Below are 20,852 nucleotides of genomic sequence, written 5' to 3'. Positions count from 1 at the left end.
AAACAAATAGATAATGCGCATTGTTGTTGTTCGCAATTAGCTTCTGCCGGGAGTAAACCGCATATGTAGTAAGCAAATAGCCTCTATCCATATAATGGGCCCCACACACAAACACCCGATATATAACAATCATCTTTTCAATTGATTAGTCATTTTAGCGCCAGTTTCTTGACGTTGTTTAGGCTTGGCGATGTCCGCAATGGTATATGTGCTGGATAGATAAGCAACGTTTACTTCAGTCCACTGGGTATGCTGGTAGACTAATCTATCCAGCACAGTAGTGATGCGCGGGTCGACCCGTGACCCGCGGACACCCGCGGGTTACCCGTGGGTCGGGCGGGTTTGGGTTTGATATTTATAAAATATTGCGGTTGCGGGCGGGTTTGGGTCAAAGTCTGAAATCACTAATTCTCAATCAACGACCACCAGGCGGCAGCGTTCCACCTGCTTAATCGAATTGTTTTTCCCTATATGGTATCCGTAGTTGTTTACGCCGCCAAAACCTCTTAGAGATCTCCGATGAAGACATGGCTAACTTGATTCGAGAAAAGTTAAAAAAAGGGCGATGGGTTGTGCCGAAGGTGGGCCAAAAAACAAGGTTTGGGAAACATTTGGAAGTGTCGTCTTGTCCGATGACACCGTTACAGACTACGTTGTCTGCTTTGAGTGTGAGATGCTATAAAATAGGTACATCGAACCTACTTCGGCATCCATGCCGTTGGTCGGCTCCACAGCCTAACAAGCCTTCCTCCACACAAGCTCATTCAGAACAACCCTTAATGCCTGCATTAAGGTTTTTTTTTTTTTTTTTTTCTCGGGTTGGGTCGGGTTTGGGTCATTATCGGCGCATATTTTTGCGGGCTGGGCGGGGCAGTTCAGATCTCCTAACGGGTTGGGTTGGGGCGGGTGTTAAAAAAACCTGACCCGCGCATCACTACAGCACAGATCTAGGTGGGCACGCCCACTAGTGATGTCATATGGGGCAGATTTTCGAAACGGCTGCTAATCACACGTCACACCTGGTGGTATAATATGTCTCCTTTAATTAAAGTGTTTATAATCTTATAAGTTCCTAGTTCTGTTCGGGTTTACAGTGTGTAAGAGAGATTTAACATGTACTTCCTCTTAACACATCTGTTTCGGATAGGTTAGAGGTTGTGTTGTGATGTGCCCTATAGCCGCTTAATTCAATAATTAAAACGCTGGGGAAGGGGAGGAAATACTGCTGCAAAAAGCATGGCTGAATATGTGAGGTTAAATGAAACCCCAGACATTCATTCGATAAAAAAACATTCAGGATATTAAATAAGTGGAAAATAGAAGCCTTTGATATTTGATGCCATTTTCCTCACTGTTTATATTCAGTAACAACCATTGCTGAAAGCAATGTATTTTGGTTTAGTTACCTAATAATCAGGAGGATGGGATATGCTTGGCCAGCCAGCATTGTGAGAATCTTTGCCTTTCAGTTGAGAAAAAATGAATGCAACAACACGCAAGCATCGTCCTTCCAAGTTGTACCAAATGCAAAGACAGCAACCTGTGTCTGATCACCTGGCATAATTCTTCACAAACACTTAATTACCAAACTTCCCGAAACAAATACCCATATATATTTGAACGATTCAGCAATTTGTCATCCTCAAGAACCAATGTTCCAAATTACTCTGGGTCGAAAATGTAGGGCTGCCAAGTTGATAAATGACCCTCCCATCTCCCTGATCATATCCAGTGTCGTCATCTACCCTCTCCCTTCCTCTTGGCTATCAGAGAGAACCCCCACCACCCCCCAAACACTTGATTAAGTAACAGAGCCATGGGATAATGTTGTGAGGTGGACCTCTGTGGCCAGACACTTCATTCTGGGAGTCGGCGATGTAACAACAGGCCTTCAATTGTGGAGATGCGTCAGTGACAACAGAATGTTCAGTGGTAATGGCTTGAACAGCAGACTTGTATGGAAAACGTAATAAATGAATGAATAGATTAATATATAAAAACGTGTGAACTAACATGCATTAGAAGCCTGGCAGATTCACAATTGATTTTCTCTTTATATACATATATATATATAAATATATTATTTAGACTGAGATTTTGATAATGTCATTATATATTTTGTTTTGTTTCAAGTTTCGTTTTACACATTTATCTTCTTAATTAAATTAAACTAATTTTTCCCATTAGAAACCTCTAGTGGTTTGAGGAGCTGTCGACCCAACTGGATTGACTTGTGGATGGGCATATTATAATGTTCAGAAACCTTCCAGTTGAGATATATTTGAATGGAGCATATATCTGCAAAGGAAAGGCTGATCCTCCATAGGATCAGCCTTTTTTTTAATCAGAAAATTCAAAATTGGAATAAAAATGCCATGGAAATGTTTAAAAGATTTGAACCATTGATTTAATCCAATGGCCCCTCCTATACACGCTTCATCAATTAAAAAAAAGACAGGCTCAGATATAGAGTACAACATCAATTACCATATTTCATCACTCGTGACAAGGCGTCACTGAACCATGACTGCAATGTTGTTCATGCCGTGGCAGCATAATCTATATATTCGATAGCATTGCATCTAGTTTGCTCTGCCATATTTCTTTTCCATTTATTTTGCCTTGAGGCTGTTTTCTGTAAATCAATTTAAGAAAACTCAAAGGTGCAGTTGTTTGTATCCTTTCAAATTCTATGAGAGAAATGTGAGGGATTTAGAAATGAATATTGTTTTGGCTCATAGGATTAAAACATTGACAGAACTTTGACCACTTGCCAATTACGCATAATAAAATGCTATTAGCCAGGAAGATTGTTTTGTATGTGTTGCCCCCTCATCCTTTTGTAATAGAAATGAGAACGCAGTCTGTTCTATGGTGATAACAGCTCTGTTGGAATCAAGAGTCCTAATACATTATTAAAAACTTTGAAGCTTCAAGAAAATGGCATGAGACATTATGAAATCTTACTTGCTGCATTTTGTTTTGAGCTTGCAATTAAAACAAAATCCTTTGATCTGATAGAGGCTGATGGACATAACATATCACATGTTGCAGGTTGTGCCTCTCTAACAGTTAAATCCTGGACAAGACACAAATTATTTTATTATCATGCGGCAGTGTTGATGATAATTACCCATGGTAGAGAACCCATTAGATGATGAGCAAAACATTTGTTTTGCAGCAAACACTAGCAGCAGATTCTTGATCAGTTAGCAAATGTATTGATGGTCAACAAGCTGTGCAGTAGGAACTAGATCAAAGGATGCTGATCATTATCTTCTTGTTTATTGGAAATCCTTATTTGTACCCTCAGTTTTGATATATCATGCACCAGTCCTCTAATTAGACACAAAATCAAGGCTTCGAAAGATATCCAAAGATATATTTTTATATAAACTTTAATATTATCATATTATATTATTTTTATACGTTATTTGCGTATTGCATCCACCAACATAGACTTCCTAGTCCTCATACATTGCCCACAGCAGTTTCCAGTCAGCACCTTTGGGTCCGTGACTGGTGTTGATCAGTCTCCGAGGCAGAGAGTGACGGGTGGACCTCTTCTCTTAATGAACACCACTGGTCCTCAGCGTTGGTGACAGCAAAAAAAAGGCTAAACTCTGACCCCGAGAATCAGGATATCATCAAAGCCCCCTCTATGCTGTTAATGCCCACCTCTGGGCCGATGTCAAGACCCCTATCCACCAGCATGGCTTCTCCCAAGACATCGTTGGCTTCTCCAAAGGCATCTCTCATTCCCTTTGACTTAACAGTAACAGAACGCTGCGGTAGCGAGATCTGTGTGCACGCCAGGGTGGAATCAACCCCCCTGCCTCCTCCCTGGCGAGTTCTTCAATGGCGTCTCTCCCAGTTCTCGCTGGCAACCAGATCAATTCTCCGAGGACCATTAAAGATGAAGTATACCCGAGATGAGGCTCAGCAGGGCTTTGATGTGGATGTCAGGGAGAGTGTGTTTGTTTGGTAGTTTTTTTTTAATGTATTTTTTGTACAAATCAGTCATCGGATCCATTTACTTCTTCGGGTCTATGGGATCTACTACATCATTGGAAAATTCGGTCAAATGTGTCTGTATTTCTTCGATATGTGTGGATGGTTACTGGCTCATGTCTACCTTTTTGGTTTCCTCTGGAAACCAGAGCTGCAAAAGGAGGCCCCGCTTGAGTTGTAAAACCTGTCTGTGTTTACTGTGTTTGTGTTAATGTGTCTGTGTTTGGGTGTCTGTGTGTGTCTGTATGTGTGCACCGATGATAGCAGTATGAGGAATACTTTTCCCCTGGAAGGGGAGCATCAGCCAGGTCAAGTTCTCTGAATACCTATTTAAAATGTTCCTTTGATGATCCACCAGTCAGTTTTCCTTTTCAGCAGTAGGCTAAGAGAATATCATGAATGGGTGGGCTGTGTTTGCCTGTAATTTTGCAAAGCAATATCCGATACACACTATGGAAACAATATCCCTATATCAGAGGTCCCTCCCTCTCTCTCGCCTCCCGCCACTAATCCAATGTGACTGGGAACGGATCCTGTTCTCTCCGACACATGCTCAGAGGTCCCGCCCTCAGTCTTGCCAATAACCCACATTTGAATCACCCCATTCCCAGGCGTTCCCTTATGAGATGAGAAGGACTGGGAATGAGGTTAACCCAGCAGGGACTCGTTGCATAAATAAAATGCATCTCAGATCGATATTCCTGACAACCAGGTATAACACCAGTGTCTTATTATGTCTGATCAAGGGGAGTACTGACACTTTTTATTTTTCCACTTCAAGCACTGTCCCATACATAATTCAGATTTATGAGGCTAATATTTCAAGGAGAGAGAGAGAGAGAGACACACACACACACACACACACACACACACACACACACACACACACACACACACACACACACACACACACACACACACACACAGCTATACACAGAGAGAGAGAGAGAGAGAGAGAGAGAGAGAGAGAGAGAGAGAGAGAGAGAGAGAGAGAGAGAGAGAGAGAGAGAGAAGGAACAGAGAGAGAGAGAGAGAAGGAACAGAGAGAGAGAGAGAGAGAGAGAAGGAACAGATAGAGAGAGAGAAGGAACAGAGAGAGAGAGAGAGAGAGAGAAGGAACAGAGAGAGAGAGAAGGAACAGAGAGAGAGAGAGAGAGAGTGAGAATGGAATGTTCAATGAAAGTCATTTGAGACCCTGCACTCTATGTGGCTCATTTCCCCTCCCTGCAAAAGCTGCTTTCCCACAGCTGGGTAGACGGCACTGCAGTCAGGGAAGACGTAATCCAAGGCCAAAGCTTAGGCTGTGTTGCACTTGAGCAGCGTACCATAACGGATCTACTTAATAACACAGACATGGACTATTGCTTGTCTAGAGAGAGGGCATGAACTGCTGAGATACTGGTCTGCTTGCATTGCGTGTTGCTAGAGTTATTTCATAAGCAAAAAAAATAATAATAATAATTCTCAGGGTCATCTCTACTACAGCCCTACTCCTCCCCTTACTCAACCTCTTCCCTCAGTGTTATCGCTACACAATTGAAGTTGGCAGCTGGAGTGAGCCTTGGAAGCTGAGCGACTCATAGAATGTAACTTGTTCTCCCAATGTTCTTCCTTGCCGAATTGAGGCACCGGAGCAGCCACAATTGTGTCCCCCCTGCTCAAGAATGGATTAAAGAATGCAGATGAATGTCATGGTGGATGAATCCAACCCTGTTGTAAGCTAAATAATGTATTTCCATCCTTTGGCACGGCGAGTTTATGTGATGTTTTTAGTGTGTGGTGGCGAGGTGACAGGCTGGGCGGGCCTCGTGCCTTCCTGTTTTTTTATGTTGTTTAAGCATTACCAGAGACTAGATGACAGTAGAGCATTTTATCAGTGTGGTGTCATGATAACATGCTAGTGGTTCTCTCACTCGCTCTCTTTATCTCTCACTCCTTATACTGCATGCTTGCATTCATGTACACACGCACACACACACACACGTGTGTGGATGTGCCCGCAGTATTGTATGTGTTTATGTACATGCGTATGTAAGCCTGTATGTATGTACACATGTACACACTCACATTCAGTGATTGACATGATCTCCTTTCCTCCCTAATCCTAATTGTCGGTTGGTAAAGAGGAGGACCATGGACCAGGACCATGACGTAACTGTTGGGGCTGTTTTGACATGGGACTCTCCTCTGGTAAAAACCCTGCTCGGCTTCATAACATGTAGGACTTCTTTGTTTTGGCTCTTTATACAGCAATCCTTATCTTCAGTTGAACAACACATGATTCCCGTTGGCAGGTGAGAAGATCACGAAAGATGGCACCAACCTGTAGTCCAATAAACACACAACCTTCTCCTCACAGCAGACTCTTTGCATGGCATCTTCCAAGTCTCGTATAGCTGCACTACTTTTAAACACGACTCTAGACTTTAAAAAAAGAGTCAATATAAAAAATCTATATAAAGTGCTGTCTGGTGTGCGTGAGTGCGCGTGTGTGTGTGTGTAACATTATCACACAACTATCAGTATCACACACACCTCTAGAGACAGGGCTAAAGCTCTAGCTTTATGTACACAGACACAATTTACAGATCCGCTGTGATACACATTGGACAAAACTCTACGAGATCCACAAATGCGTAAAAGTGGAAAATATGTATTGTGGATCATAGTGCATGCAATTTGCTTTGTTGGTTATACATATTCAAGCTCAAAAGGGACGTAACCATGCAATAAAATTGTAAAGATCAGTTTTCTTTACCGGATCAGCAATGAGATATATTGGACAAAATTAGGCAGCTAGCAAAATGCTATGCAATCTAGAAATGTATAAGATTGAGTGTGGATATAATTTCCCCAAAAGAGTATAGACTACTTCACATGGCAAATTTTTCATTTTTGGACCTCGCTTTGTGCCATTGCAGCGCACCTGATCCGCAAAAGAAACAGGTCGGTAAAATGTGGTCAATTACAGACAGCTTCACACGTCAAATTCTGTTCTGGGATTGAGCGTGGAAATATATTTCATTTTATGAGACTCAAGTAAAAGAATTGCATTTGGGGAGTGTCAATTTATGTTTGTGGATCGGGGTACACACAATATTAACTGTATATGTGGGTTACAAATTATAATTGCAATAGATTTGTCTATACCTGCCTATCTAAAATTGCATTTTTGGATTAACAGAAAATTATGTAAATTAAATTAAATGAGAAGGACAGAAAAAAACGATTTGAAGGAATGTTCTTTGCATCATGAGGTACAAAGACATGGAGAAGCTGAGTGGGGTCAAGCCTCCTGGGAAATTCTAACCACCGTGATTCATACTTCATGGGGTGAAAATGTAATTTGGCCCGGTGTAGCTGAGTCATAAAAATGTCTGTGTGTCAATATTATACCAGCGAGAGTCTTCAATTTAGCGTTCCCTCTGATGGGTCTAGAAGGGGGGACCCGTATTAACCAGGGATGCATCACGTCGTGACCCGCATTATGACAGCAGCACGCCGGACAAATACATGGGCACAGCTGCTCGGTTGAGATTACCAGATTACTGGTGTTCTTGTCGATCTTGTTGTGTGTGTCTGTGTGTTCTTGGTAATTTGTAGCAGTGTATAGTTTGTGTGTGTTTGGGCATGTGTGTATGCAGACCTTAAGGGTTAATTATATTGGTCTTGATGTCCTCGTAGTGCAGTTAGTGTTCCTGAGAAAAATAAAATTGTGATATAACTGCCAACGACAGGAAGTTTCTAAGAGGGTTCAAAAGTCACCTCCTGATGAAAAAGTTAATTTCAGTTATATGCATACAATATAGCCTCAATAACTATGGAAATATCTACAAATGAAATGGGTGGTTGTGTGTGTTTGTGTATGTATCTGTATCTATATAATCTGTATTAGGGTCTACATTACAGTAATGCCATTGATACATCACCAAGGTTGCTGTCTTTGTGTTATTTGTATGCGAGGTGTGTCCATTGACACAGCCTCTAGTTTAACCTTAAATTAGCATCGTCTGTTGATCATTTAGTGCCAGTAATCTAGGTGTCATTCTCGTCCAGGTTACTCAGCTCCCTGGGGTTGACTTGCTCCTTAACACTCACCGTCATTATAGCAAAGTGTCTGGCAAAGCCATTATTCAGCGATAAAGTTTTAATTGTGCCTTTTTTTTCATAGTTTTTTTCCTGCGTTGAAGGCAGTGGGTGGTTAATTAGTGGTCTATGGGAAAGCATAATGTCCCTGGCATCTCAGTTGTTTGATCTTTTGATAGAGAGAGAGAGAGAGAGAGAGAGAGAGAGAGAGAGAGAGAGAGAGAGAGAGAGAGAGAGAGAGAGAGAGAGAGAGAGAGAGAGAGAGAGAAATGGCACCATTCACCCTCCTCAATCATCTCTCACTCAATGTCTAAATGTTCTCTCTTTCTCCCCTATGAGGAACCTGTACCTGTCTGAAAACTCAATGGGTTCACCATTTCAGTTCTTGAAATCTAATCTCATGACATCATACCTTAGTAGTTATAAAGTTTGTCATATGTTCTATGCTCTTGAGATTGATGTAAATCAATCACCAAGATTCACATTCGTTATCTATATTTTGGATCTTTCCTAGCAAAATAGGTTTGTAAGCTAGATGGCAGTCCAATTTCAATTGTAGGCATAGGAAACACAACAAAAAGTGTTTCAAATTGATCTTATAGATAAGAATGGCTTTTATCGGCATTCATTTTCTTGACTCCATGTACCCCAGAAGAACTGGCTCGTTTTGTTGTTACCTGTCTGACTTCCTCCCTCTCATCATCCATTTTATATTTTCCTAGGCACTCTACAACCCAACCGACCTCTTAAAGAAATTAGTTTGCCTCATCCACTGGGTGGGGGGGGGGGCACTATATTTAAAGACAAATACATCAAATCCAAACCAAACAGCCCAAGAAGCGCAGAACTGCCAAATACCGTTCAGAAATCAACGCTTTGTGTGTGGGCCAATACATTACAAAACAAAAAGAAGTCAAGACCGGGTCACAGTGGCCATCTCATCTCCGAGCCGCTCCAAAGGCACAGATTATATCAGCGGCTGACCCTGCCAGACCAGCTCTTAGCTCAGCGCTACACAGCCGCTTATCGAACGCGGCTACGCTATCGCGGCTGAACCTTACGCATGATATAACCAGGGCAGATAACCTTGCCACGACATTGTGCTGTTTCTATGTATGTGTGGTACAAGGAGAAAACCTCCAGCCCCTCCAATCCCTCTGAATACTGATCCCCCTTTCTTCCCTTTCATCTTATAAACCGGCCTCCTTAACCCCGCAACCCCGGCAAGACAGAAATGAAAAGTAAGAGTCAATCTGATCCGCTTTGAACTGCCTCTCCCAGTCATGCCCAGGTTGATAGTGTTAGATTTAATTAAAGAGAGATTTTGTGTGTGTGTGTGTGTGTGTGTGTGTGTGTGTGTGTGTGTGTGTGTGTGTGTGTGTGTGTGTGTGTGTGTGTGTGTGTGTGTGTGTGTGTGTGCACCCACGTGCGTTCTTGGGTGTGCCTGTGCATGTGTGAAGGCAGCACAAGTTTGGATGTGAGGAGGCTTGTCTATGTTGGATGCATGTACCTTCAACATCGCTAAAAATCTTGTCATTCTTTTACCAAATTATGAAAAGCATCAAGCATTGAGGTTTAAAACTGCTGCCCTAACATCTGTCGAAGGGAGATCAATCTATGTCACTGATTAACACTATATATCATAGTAGCAGCACATACCACGCAGAAAAAAAACACCTTAAATTCATGAATTTATTTAAATTTAAATTGGGATGTCCTTTATCCACCAGCTGTGTGTTACGTGAATCCCCAGATGCTTGGTTTGAGAGTGAAATGTTACAAAAGTTCTGCTGAGCCAACCTGACACGCTCATTATCTTGCTCCATGTCACCCACACACATTATCTATTCCTCTTTGTTTACCAAAGGCTGTGTGTTCCATCCTGTCTATGTCTCTCTCTCTCTAGGGTTCGGTCCATACCAACCATTAAAATGTGTGAACACATTCAGGTTCCAGCAAAGATCCCCTAGGCCAATGGTCACCCTATTCAGCTGAGGGGGCAATGTATGTGGAAACAGTGGTAAAGGAGCCTACACAGTTATTTGTGAATTGGATGAGGGTGCCACATGTGTCTCTCCACTGTCACTGGAGAGGCACACATTGATGAGTTATGAGCATAGTCCTTCTCTCTCTCTCTCTCTCTCTCCCCCTAATCCACTTTCCCTATCTCTCTCCATCCACCTCGTTCCCCCTCTCTCTCTCCCTCTCTCTATCTCTCTCTTACTCTGTCCCTCCCTCTCTCTCCCTCAATCCCTCCTTCTCTCTCTCCCCCCCTTGTCCCCCTCTATCACTCTCTCTCTATATCTTATCCCCCTATATCTCCCACCATCCCTTCCGCCATCCCTCTCTCTCTCTTAATCACTTTCTCTCTCCCTCTTACTATCTATCTATCACTAGCCGCGTTTACATGGACACATCTGATCCGCATAGATTTCTATGTGGAATAGAAAATGATCATATATACACCTCATTTGGAATACAATTATCTGTTCGGCATAGAATTCTATGCCGAATAGAAGAGGTGGTGTGGTCCGTTTTAATCGACATGTATACACTTATTCCGAATAAATTGGGGTTTGACTTAGAGCAGCTGCAGTAGTTTGCAATTGGTCCACTGAGCTCTGTCGGTACTTTTATGCACACCGAACTTGACCGCTGTCAAGAAATGTGGATTTATTGCCTGATTCATGTCTTTGTTACCGCTCCGTAAGTAGTCCGGTAAGCGTGTCCGGTTGCTAAGCGACGGGACATGGGTGTTTATTAATGACGTGTTTGCGTATCGTAGTGTCCGCGCGCGTCCGAGATGTAAATGAGTAGGCTACTACTAGTACTTTTGCAGGCTGAACGTTAAAATACTTCTTAACTCATGCCGCTTTTCCACTGCATGGTACCAGCTCGACTCGACTCGACTCAGCTCGCATTTTTGGCGTTTCCACCGCGAAAACATGGTATCTGGTACCTGAAGTGGCTGCTTTTTTTAGTACCGCCTCGCTCTAGGTTCCAAGCGAGCTGAGCCGATGCTAAAAGGTGACGTCGGCAGACGGCCGGCCGCTGATTGGCCAGAGAGTGTGACGAAGTCACGAGAGCGACATGGCATTCGCGTGCAGCCTTCTCTGACTCTCTTCTCTTTTGTGTCTGACAAAAAGCACCAGACCGAGCAGCACGAATACCATCGCATCGATGTCCTCCATTGTTGTTATGTGGGTTCTGTCCATGTGTGGGTTGCGTAGGTGTTGTTTGCGTCGCGTACAAAAATACGTCACGGCCCTTTCGCACAGCCGACCCCGCCCACGTCCAGGAGGTACTATTTGCGGTGGAAACGACCCTTGCTGCCTCCAGCAGCAAGGGTCGAGTCGTGTCGAGTCGTGTCGAGTCGTGCCGAGTCGAGTCGAGCTACATGTGCGGTGGAAAAGCGGCATTAGAGAGATGGCAGCTGCAGTAGTTCACAATTGGACCTACAAGGAGACAAATGTCCTCTTGGAGGTGGGGGTAAATATAAAGATCAGACGAGAAATTGATGTAGCTGTGCTGTCCTCCTTCTTAATTGAAGGAGCAAGCAGAGAAAATCTCTCTCCTGCTGTGCTTTCATTAAAATCAAATTCACAATGCCAAATAGTGATAAGACGTCCATTATGTCGCCGCCGATCCAGAGATGTGTCAGGTGTGCGCGAGAGACATAACGGACACTTTTGTTACTGCCATGTATACAGTACATTCGGATCACATTTTAGGGACAGATAGAAATCTATGCGGATCAGATGTGCCATGTAAACGCGGCTACTGTGTATTATATCATTTAATTCATATTTTCACTGTGCTCTCTCTCTTTCCCCCTGAACCATCCACCGATCCCTCTCTCTCTCTCTCTCTCCCTTGTTATCTCTCTGTCTATGTCTTTGTGTGTTATTTGATTTGATAAATATTTGTACTGTTCTATCTTTTTCTTTCATTGGAAGATAAATGAGAGTGTTGAATATATTGCGTAACTCATTTTCCCTAATAATTTGTATAGGGAATTGGCGAGAATCTATATCTATATATTTCCTATAATTGGCATGAACTTGCCAGACATTTGAGGAAGTAAGCAACAGATATTTTAAGGCATGCTAGGTCTGTTGCTTACGAAGCAACAGACCTAGCATGCCTCAAAATATCTGTTGCTAGATCTGAGTATTCATCAATAAAAAAAGATAAAACCACGGACATATCCATCATAAGCACAACGGAAGAGAAGCTGGTCAAAAGTGTGAATCTCCCGCTGCTAGGGCACTTGAGGAGAGCTTTGTGAGGAGACATGTTAAACCATCTGTTCAATTCATTATGGACGCATGGGAGCAGCGGTTCAATCCCAAATGACTCAGTAAGACGCCTTATCTTCTTGCACGTTTTGAAATTACCACCCCTTTGACCCCATGAGGCTGATTTACACATCTTCAATCTCTACTGGAGATAAGTTGAGCACTGATCAAAGCCTGCTAGAGGTAATGAAGCCATTGGCCGCTTTAGCACAAAAGGGTATTATTTCCTTATTGTCAATAACGTCTGTTGGGGATTCCTTTTATTTATTTTGCAGTCTTTTTTTGCCCCAATTGATTTCCTGTTGACCCAGCATATAGCTGAATTTGCTTGGTGAATGAACTAAAATGATTACAAAAACAAACCAAGCAACACTAGCATGTAGAGAGTGTTCCCATGTGTGTAGTTTGGCTTGTTCTAAGTGCATCATGGATGCTAAATGTTGCCCAGACTATAACCCCCTCCGTCTGCTGGTTTCCTTCCCACAGACATGCGTCCTCTGGCAGCCTCAACTCTCCAGAGAAATTAACTTTAATTGATCCTTTGTATGGTCACTGCCCTTTTCCTCTCTTCTTTATGTGTTGTCACGGTTAGCGTGCTGATGAGGCAATAATTGAGGACCGGTCAGTTTTACACTTTGTTGTTTTTTTCTTTTTCTGAAAATGTTACTGAGTTTGAATAGTTAGTGTTTCACGCACATTCTTTTTGACCAAATGTTAAAGGAAACAAAATTATTCGGTTTGGTTATATTTAAGGGCTGGGCGATAAACATGATAATAACGGCGTTGACTGAAATTTGTTTCAACGCCGCTACTTTTTTGTCGCAGGTACTGACCTATTTTTTGACGGGCGTGATGCTGGCCCGCTAGACATTGATTTTCAATGACGTGCCTTCCTTATGCTCAGTCACTGAGACAATAAATGTCTCAGTTAAATCGCCCCGACTCTCCATGAAGAGTATGACTCTCCATGAAGAGTCATTTTAAGCCTCTGGTATCATTATTTTGAGCCTGGATTTGATTGGTAAATGTTGTGGTAAATTGGTATTTTCCCCCATGAGTAGTAAATGTTCAACATGTCTTTATTTGGAGATACATGCTTCCGGTTCCGGTGGCATGGAGTAAGCACGGAACACTGTGCCCCTTGACAAACAATTTAGGATGAATTAGATATTCTGATCTACAGAATCATTTGAGCCAAAACCTCTGTTAAATGCATTTAATGTGCTGTAGTCGCTAAATGTCACCGAAGAAAACTAAAGGAAAGATTGTTCACATCACGAGTAGTGCAACCAGAACTCTGAGAAATCGCACCATCGAAATGGCAGCTCAATTAAATCCATCGGAGCTTGCGAATCTTATCCGCACTATTATTCGAGAAGAAAATCAAGCTGAACGCCTTGTGTTTTCCGATCCGCAATACGAGAGGAGATGAGTATTGCAATAGAGAAGGTGCAGTTCCAATTGAACGCCATGGATGTAACCATCACTCAATGCAAAGAAAAGTCTGTCGAAGTAGACGAGGCCCTGTCTAATATGAACAGTCGAATTACTGACCTCGAGGAATCTACCACTGGACTACAAGTAGAAAACATTAAAGATCCCATGCCATTCTATTTTATGATGCTTTAATATAGGTATTAGTGGGCCACAAACACAGTATTCAAAGACGTCCCCGAAATTCAGCCGTGGTGCAGAGTTAGTCACTCCGAAACAGTCGCACATTGAGCTTCCCCCAAACGCGCTGTTTCGGTGGGCGTGTCAAGGCAGGTCAAGGAGGGGGGTGGGGGTGTGGCCCTGAGCAGCTTGTAGCCACTACCATGCGCTCTGTATACGGTGGGCGTGTCAAGGCAGGTCAAGGAGGGGGTTGGGGGTGTGGCCCTGAGCAGCTTGTAGCCACTGACTGACAGTACCATGCGCTCTGTTTACGGTGGATGTATCTCAATGGCTCGTAGAAACCCATATTATACATAGATATCTATATCATATAATATATAATATTATCACCTGGCCCTGAGCAGCTTGTAGCCACGGTACCATGCGCTCTGTTTACGGTGGATGTATCGCAATGGCTCTTAGAAACCCATATTATACATAGGCCTAGATATCTATATCATATAATATATAATATATATTATCACGGCCAAAAGCTGTGTGAGCCTCCAGACGATAGGTTATTATGAATCTCAAACGACCGCGTCTACTTCAGATTGATGTGGAAGTGGAAGAACCAGAGACGTCGGAGAACCCGACGAAGTCCTTTGTGATTCATTATATCGTCTGGACGCGCACACAGCTTTTGGCCGTGATGTATTATTTGATATAGATATCTATGTATTATATGATATTATTTAGATATAGAGCAGAGCTCCAGGTCTGTAACGCAAGTGTTGTACACTTCCTTGTTATTTGGATAACCGTTCTGCTGTTGGTGTTATGGCATAACACGTCGGACTCTCGTCTCTGGTATTTCTACAACGAGACTCGTAGTGGGGGTTATCTCAGCCATGGTTGAGAATGAATTGGGGGAAAGGAACTTTGGCTTTGACTCCCTGAAGTAGGCTACATGAACCACGACATGGAGGAGAAAGGGATTGTTGGCCGCGAATGTATCCCGCTTGAGCCCTGCTTCCCGCCGCCTCGGCAGCGGTCAGCGCTAATCACCGCATCCTGAAGCCGAGGCGGTGGTCCATCGGCAGCGAGGCTCCGGCGGGAGACGACCGCGGTCAACAATCCCTTTCTCCTCCATGTCGTGGTTCATGACTTCAGGGAGTCAAAGCCAAAGTTCCTTTCCCCCAATTCATTCTCAACCATGGCTGAGATAACCCCCACTACGGGTCTAGTTGTAGAAATACCATAGACGAGAGTCCGACGTGCGCCATAACACCAACAGCAGAACGGTTATCCAAATAACAAGGAAGTGTACAACACATGCGTTACAGTCCTGGAGCTCTATATCTAAATAATATCATAATACATAGATATCTATATCAAATAATACATATTATCACGGCCAAAAGCTGTGTGCACGTCCAGACGATATAATGAATCACAAAGGACTGCGTCGGGTTCTCCGACGTCTCTGGTTCTTCCACTTCCACATCAATCTGTAGTAGACAGAACCGCGCGCTGCCTGCTGCCTGCTGCCGGCGCAAGGCACCACCGCCCAGCTGCCCGCTGCCGGGCGGTGGTGCTTCGCGGCGGTGGTGCCTCGCGCCGCGGCAACCGGCGGCAGGCAGCATGTCGCAGTTCATGTACTTCGATGTCGTTCTGCCATTGCATTCAAAATTCTGTAACTAGCCTGTTACTACGAACCAAGCAACTACCATACACGTATTAGCATTTAGCACTAGCTCAATCACGACTCCTTCAGAATTCTTGTGGGTGGTTACGAACCAACCAAGTGGGCAGGGCCATGAATAATAGTTTGACAACGCTACGTCACAGTGTCACCTTATCCAGATTGGCTCATTTCTTCTGCCTTTTTCCTTTCATTGCCTATTGCATTCAGCAGACGAACTGCATAGATTTCAAACTTACCACAGCTCACAAACTTATTCAGACCTATGTTATTTAACAAACAACAGGAAAAATGTGATTTTAATGGCATGGGCTCTTTAAACTGAAGGATAAAATTGAGCGCTTGGAGATGCACAGCAGGAAATTTAACATGCGTGTATTTGGGCTAGACAACGGCATTGAAAAGGGAAATCCCACTGCATTGATGACTTCCTTTTTTAAGGAAATGTTCCGATCGGATGAACTTCCTGGGGATCCTACAGTAGAGAACGCGCACCGAGTAGGCCCAGACAAGAACACACCTCGTGCCATGATGGTCAGAATGCAGCGTCTCCAAGTGAAACAAGCCATTATAAATATTTCCAAACAGAAGGGATCCATGAACTTTCGCGGGATGAGGGTGTGGATCTATCCGGATTTAACATCAGAGGAAACTCGGAGAAGAGCCATGTTCAACGACGTGAGGAAGAAACTCCGTGAAGCGAAGGTACGTCATGGTATCAGACACCCGGGGACACTCCTGATCACCTTCAAAGGAGAGACCAAGTCGTTCTCTAGCTCCAAAGATGCCGAGACCCACTACAGCAAGGTCATTAAACCTACCCTGCACAGTGACAGTGATGTTAACGGACGGTAATATCTCTCCACCCCTGCGCACAAGAAGCCAAGGTAGCCTTTTGGTCTATTGAAAAAGACGTTGAACAAACTAACATTATAAGACTTGTCTTCATGCATTCCCTGTGTTAGTAGGTAGTATACCTCATAATCAAATATGATCGTTGTATTGGTTATAATCAAAGCCTCAGTTAGAGTTAAGAAGGGCTAATTTAAAGAAAGAAAAATAAAAGTGCTATCCTGTTTTGTTTGCATGTTGAATCATACTGCATACTCTCTGGCCTGAGGCTAATATATATTATGTTGAGGGATGGTGAAATCGCCCCCTCCTTTATTTACTCTTATTTTTCTCTTCAATGATTATAAGGCCTTTGCTTTTCTGGAAGAGGTAATTTAAAGAAAGAAAGAATGATACCTCATAATCAAATATTATTGTTGTATTGGTTATAATGTCAAAGCCTAATTTAAAGAAAGAAAAAGAAAAGTGTGCTAGATAATCATATAAATAATGTCTACTAGGTCCAGACAGGGCGTTAATTACTTGATTGAATACACTATTGTAAGGTGTTTATTTAGTTATTCTCATTTACTAATTATTATTAAAAGTTACATCCAAGAGTGAACGAATGAGTTTTTGACTGTGCCTGCCGTGGGCCTATCCTGTTTTGTGTGCTTGTTGTATCATATTTCTGGCCTGAGGCTAATATACATTATGTTGAGGGATGGTGAAAAGGCCCCCCTTTATTTACTCTTAATTTTCTCCTCGATGACTATAAGGCAGTACCCTCTTTTTTGGGGGAGGGGTGGGGCTCTAATGAAGGTGTAGATTAGAAAAATGTTATGAAATTGGGGCCGGCCTGAACGAAGCCTCACAATCTACACGCGCTGGCGATGAGGGAAAATACTCCTCTCCCTCGCAATGTCAGCCTTTATGTTATATGTTTATGTTTTGTTTTGAACAAGCTTGTGTTGTATTTTGTGCTGTCTTTTATTGTTGATTATATGTTCCCCTTGCCCTCCCTTGATGCAACGATGACACCTGATTATTCTATGTTTAATCCCCCAGTGGGGTCGGTGCGTGCCCTGTGCCTACATCCCCCTCGGAGTCGCATATGTACCAGTTTTGAGTCTGATATGTTTGCTGCCCTATTTTAGATGGATACACGATTGAACAAAATAGTTTTGATCAGTCTGAATGTAAATGGCATCAAGAATAAAATTAAAAGACACAAGATTTTGCTGTACTTAAAATCTCTAAATTGTGATATCGCTATGCTACAGGAGACTCATTTGAATGTGACTGAAGCTAAAAAGTTAAGACAGAACTGGGTGGGGCAGTTATAAAAGCTAGCAGAGGAGTCAGTATCTTAATTTCTAAGAACATGCCTTTTAAATCTTCTAGTGTACATGTTGATCAAGAGGGAAGATATATAATTGTGTCAGGTTGGCTACAGAATGAAAAGGTAACATTAGTAAATGTGTATGCACCAAATATTTTACAATCTAAATTCTTTGCCTCTCTGTGCCCAACGATAGCACGGTCTATGGAAGGCCCTCTTATTATAGGTGGGGATTTCAATTCTGTGTGTGACCCTATAGTGGATCGATCGAGTCAACCTCTCCCTTCAGATAAAAACATATCAACAGCCTTGAGGGAATTCCAATCTGAGCTTGGTATAACTGATATATGGCGCCTAGTCCACCCAGATGTTAGAGAGTACTCTTTCTATTCCGGGGCTCATAATTCCTACTCCAGGATAGATTACATAATGATGTCGTCAAATCTGATCCAGAATGTTCTTGAGATCAAAATGAATAGTATTTTAGTTAGTGATCATGCTGCAGTGTCCGTCACTTTTTTCCCCCCATCCAACCCGTGCAAATCCAAACAGTGGCGACTTAATACAATGCTACTCAAAAATGAAAATTGTACACTGCCCATGAAGGATAAAATTAAGGATTTTTTTGAGATAAATGTATACTCTGTATCAAGTATCGCCACTGTCTGGGAGGCTTTTAAAGCGACATGCAGGGGCTGGTTAATTAGTTTTTCTTCGGGAGAGAATAGAAAACGCAGAGAGATGAAATCAAAATTAAACTTCGAACTCAAGACTCTAGAAGAGCTGCATATGCGAGATCCATCCAACTTAGATCTGAGGAACTTACTCCTTACTGCTAGGGCGAATTTGCAGAAACTTGCACATGAGGAGACAGCATTTGCTCTTTTCCGTTTGCGGAAAACATACTTTGAATCCGGAGACAAAGCAGGGAAAATGCTAGCTAACAGACTGAAGCAAATAGAAAACAGACAGATCATTCCCGCTATAAGAGATGAACATGGCATGCTACAGTGTGATGCAGCTACAATTAATGAATCTTTTAAGAATTATTATTCAAATTTATATAGCACAAAGAATAACTGTAATGAAGAAGCCTTAGATTGTTTTTTTGGAGGACTTAACCTCCCCACGGTCAGTTCTGCGGATAGAGCTAATATGGAGGCACCTGTTACGCAGAGCGAAATTAAGATCGCAATCATGAAGATGTCTTCAGGAAAAACTCCAGGGGATGACGGCCTGGGAATAGAGTTTTATAAGTGTTTTATAGATCAGCTTTCACCATATTTACTGTTGTTATTTAATGAAATATTAGAATCTGAATGCATGCCCCCTTCTATGAGCCGGGCCATTATTTCATTGTTGCCTAAACCAGGCAAAGATCCTGCCTTGATGGGTAACCATCGCCCTTTAAGCCTTTTAAACTGTGATTATAAAATATTGGCCAAGATACTAGCACTCCGTCTGGAGAAGGTGGTACCATCTGTAGTGCATTTAGACCAAGTTGGCTTTATCCCAGGCCGCCAGTCTTCGAACAACATGAGGAGGGTATTTCAGATTATATTAAAAGCAAGTTCTAGTAATTTGCCAGTGATTGCAGCATCTTTAGATGCTGAGAAAGCCTTTGACCAAATAGAATGGGAATATTTACTGTATACGCTTAAAAAATTTGGTTTTGGACCCAAGCTTATTAGCTGGGTAAAGGCGTTGTACAGTGCTCCGTTCTCCTCTGTCAGAACTAATGGATTAATTTCAAAACCTTTCCCCTTACAACGAGGTGTGAGGCAGGGTTGTCCGGTCAGTCCCTTACTTTTCATTATGGCATTAGAACCATTAGCTTGTGCAATTCGCTCTAATGGTGACATACACGGAGTAAATATTCATGGACATGATTTTAAATTAAATATGTATGCTGACGATATTCTTCTCACCCTGAGTAAGCCAACTACCTCCATACACGCAGTTCTTAATTTAATTAACTTATTTGGTAGCTTTTCACGGTATAAGATAAATTGGAACAAGAGTGAGGCAATTCCACTTAACTCAAATACTTTTAAGCATGATCTAATGGATACCCCCTTTATCTGGAAAACAAATGGAATGAAATATTTAGGAATTAACATTGTCTCTCCTATTACAAAAATCTTCAGCCTTAACGGCCCTGGCATTTTCCAGTCCATTAAAGGGGACATCAGTAGATGGACGGCCATACCCCTTTCTCTATGGGGTAGAGCAGAAACGTTGAAAATGAATGTTCTCCCAAGGCTCTCTCATATCATCTCCTCTATTCCTTTTAAATTCCCACCAATATGGTTTAAGGATATTAAATCACTTTTTACCCAGTTCCTTTGGAATAATAAAAAGCCCAGAATTGGGTACAACAAATTAATTATCCCGAGATCAATGGGAGGCTTGGGAGTTCCGGATATATTTCAGTATTATTTGTCTTTTAATGCAAAGTACCCCTTATCGTGGGCCTATAATAATGACTTTCCGATAGGTAGTTGGCAATGGTTGGAGCAATCTGTCATGCCTGAAAATGGAAACATAACCCTGGCATCAATTTGGTACTGCCCAAAACCACCACCCTTACTGAATAACATTATAATTCAGTTTTCATGCTCTATTGTAAAGTAACTGCACAGGAGACTAGGTATTGAGGGGCTCTCTCTACCATCTTGCCCTATTTGGGGTAACCCTATCCTCTCTGCAGGAGGACGTACCCTAAGGAATAATATCTGGCAGAGGGCGGGTATAATGTCAGTTGGACAGATATACAAAGACCATACCCTTCAATTTCAACAACTTAAAAATCAATATGGTCTCTTACATTCATCATTTCTTACCTATGGCCAACTGGCAGCGGTTATTAGTAAGAAATGTAAAGACGGAGCCACACCTGCTTCATGTCCGGAAGTAGACCAGCGTCTAAAACAAGCAAGTCTATCCTCAGGGGTGGTCTCTAATATTTATGGTTTGTTATCTAAGA

The 20,852-nt window shown here is 42.5% G+C and overlaps 1 protein-coding gene across 1 annotated transcript in view; it reads left to right on the top strand.

Moving 5' to 3' along the window:
• Positions 1-5,571: 5,571 nt before the first annotated feature.
• Positions 5,572-20,852, top strand: part of LOC130393568 (uncharacterized) — a 73,097-nt gene continuing 57,816 nt past the window's right edge. Inside the window, exons 1-2 of the mRNA XM_056604252.1 lie at positions 5,572-5,726; positions 6,136-6,201. The gene's annotated coding sequence lies outside the window, so the exon portion shown is untranslated. The remainder of the gene's footprint in view (positions 5,727-6,135; positions 6,202-20,852) is intronic.

This window comes from Gadus chalcogrammus, chromosome 12 (assembly GCF_026213295.1).
Source record: "Gadus chalcogrammus isolate NIFS_2021 chromosome 12, NIFS_Gcha_1.0, whole genome shotgun sequence".
Taxonomy (NCBI): Eukaryota; Metazoa; Chordata; class Actinopteri; order Gadiformes; family Gadidae; genus Gadus; species Gadus chalcogrammus.
This window is presented reverse-complemented; position numbering and strand designations above follow the sequence as displayed.